This window comes from Scardinius erythrophthalmus (genome assembly GCF_964197995.2).
Source record: "Scardinius erythrophthalmus genome assembly, chromosome: 1".
Taxonomy (NCBI): domain Eukaryota; kingdom Metazoa; phylum Chordata; class Actinopteri; order Cypriniformes; family Leuciscidae; genus Scardinius; species Scardinius erythrophthalmus.
Genome location: NC_138221.1, coordinates 49252393 through 49255187, shown reverse-complemented (window position 1 = coordinate 49255187; position 2795 = coordinate 49252393).

Sequence of the window (2795 nt, the reverse complement as noted above, 5' to 3'; positions counted from 1 at the left end):
TTAGTCTGGGACTATCTTACGCCTTGTCTGTGAAACTGGGGGGTTAATGCATTAGTATTGCTTGATGTTGTTTGACCAAAAAAGAGGTAATGAAATTCACTGAACTCTTGTTTTTCTCTTTAGGTCTAGCTTATTTATATCCAGTGGGTCACCTCGAAGTCTGGGATAGATTCCACAGAAATGAATGCATAATGATCAGAAATCAACTAAAGCAACAGCCGACCCCACCCACCAAGATGGCACTGGTATCGGGGCAGTATTAGCGGTGAGTGCCAGCCCAGGCTGGAGCTCCAGCAGTGTGTAAATGGCTTCATGGGGACCTGCTGGCCTCCTGACGGGCTTGCAGATGGCCTGAAGTTTGTTTTCTCTCTCTCTCCTCATGACGAGGCTGAGTCAGAGCACCGATGGCAGCTCACGCAATAGTGGTGTTCTGCCAGCCGAAGAATCTGTGACGGCAGTGCTCACTGACGCTGCACGAGCAGACACAAATGCACACACACCTACGCATTCACAAAATACTTAGCTCATATTCATACATCACATCTCCTCATTTTCCCTACCAGATTTTCAGAGTAGGACTGTACAAGTCATCCATCTAACTCCGGCTCTATTGGAGTATGTCATTGGTGTGTGTAGGCTTTTGTTTTTGCTTGTGTTTGTTGGTATGTGCGGCTTGTGGGTAGAAAAAAAGGGCCATTACTCTCTAGCAAGAGAAGTCACACTGACAAACACCTGTAGGTGGGTTGAGTCTGTGTGCTACTGTGACAGAATGCTAACCTAAATCAATGCAGTCTGTTCATGAACGTCCCAGCCTCTTACACGTCTGAGCAATTTTTAACTGACCCTGTGCCCATAGTGTCTCTTCTGCCTTGTGCCTTTTTCTCTAATTCGCCTCAGTGGAGCCTCATGGGATGGATGGCAGGCGCCACTGTCCTCTCAGTAAAACTACACCTTTAAATCACCAAAAAGTGCTAAACCTTGTCTTAATGGGACCAGTGAATGCTGATACCTCACTTGCAAAATCACTTAAAGGGATAGTTCACCCAAAAATGAAAATTAGCCCATGATTTACTCACCCTGAAGCCATCCAGGTGTATATGACATGCTTCTTTCAGACGAATACAATCGGAGTTATATTAAAAAATATCCTGGCTCTTCCAATCTTGATAATGGGAGTGAATGGCTGTATGACTTTGGAAGTCCATTAAAGCTCATCTATTCATTATAAAAGTGCTCCACGCAGCTCAGGGGGTTAATAAAGGTCTTCAGAAGTGAAGCGAAGCGTTCGTGTAAGAAAAATATCCATATTTAAAACTTTATCGACTAAAATAACTAGCTTCCGGTAGACGGCTGTACGCATCGATTTACGGCAAAAGAGTAACACTTGAACTTGACGCACAACGTAATATTTACGCTAATGTCCATCACTGCATTTGGATGGTGGATGAGCTCATGCTAACAAAGATAATGCTGCCTTTTCCAGCAGGGCTCCCTCTGTTCTACCTGTTCTTCTGACATTCCTGGCGTGACTGACTGTACAAACAGGCTGATACCGAAGGGAATGTGTTGTCAGAGAGCATTAATGTGACCTCTAACCTGAGAGGACTGCAGCTCTGGTCTGTAGCATCCACACCCATCTCACTCTCTGCTCTCCTGTGCTCTGGGCGATGACTCTATCCGTTTATTTGACTTTCCCCTGCAGTTATTTGTGCCGCGTCAGTGCCCTGGCAGCTGGTGTGCAACGTGCCACCTTCACCTCTTATTAGGCACATATTTCACATCTCTTCTTCTCTCACTCGCTCAGGCCCGCTCTGTGCACGATTTCGGGTTTTGGCCCCATTCTTTTAGAAAGCCATTGCAGGCCGTTCCTATTGCACATATATTTAGGGGGGGTTTTTGGCAAAGATTTGAGAACACTGTGTTAAGAACACTGATTAGCATTTTTGACAAGGATATATACAGGTGAAACTCGAAAAATTAGAATATCGTGCAAAAGTTCATTTATTTCAGTAATTCATAATAATAATAAATTAATGTATTATATAGACTCATTACATGCAAAGAGAGATATTTCAAGCCTTTATTTGTTATAATTTTGATGATTATGGCTTACAGCTTATGAAAAGCCCCAAATTCAAAATCTCAGAAATTTTGAAAATTTTCATAAGCTGTAAGCCATAATCATCAAAATTATAACAAATAAAGGCTTGAAATATCTCTCTTTGCATGTAATGAGTCTATATAATACATTAATTTCACCTTTTTAGTTGAATTAATGAAATAAATTAACTTTTGCACGATATTCTAATTTTTCGAGTTTCACCTGTAGTGTCTTTAGTGACATGACAAATATTTTATATTCAAATGTGTACTATTATAGATTGTATTATTATTTTAAGGTGGTTTATATTTTTACATTTTCTATTTGCATTTAAATTTAGTTTAAGTTTTAGTAGTTTTGTGTGTTTGTCATTTTTATAATTTTTTTTATGTCTATAAAGGTTTAAAGTAGTTTTATTCATTTTTTTTCAGTTTTGGTTATTTTGGTACATCAAGTTGAACTAAATGAAAATGAGAAATGTTGTCGTTTTAGTTTATTATAGTTTATTATAATAAACCTGATACATACAAAAATACAAAAAATATTACAAAATGAAAATAGTAGTATATAATAGTAATTATTAATTAATTAAAAATTAATAAAAGAAAAAAATACTTCTCTCTCTTTCTCACACTTTTTCTTAATGCTTTTTTTTATTATTATTTTTAAATCCCTTTACTTCACCCCCTGGGTC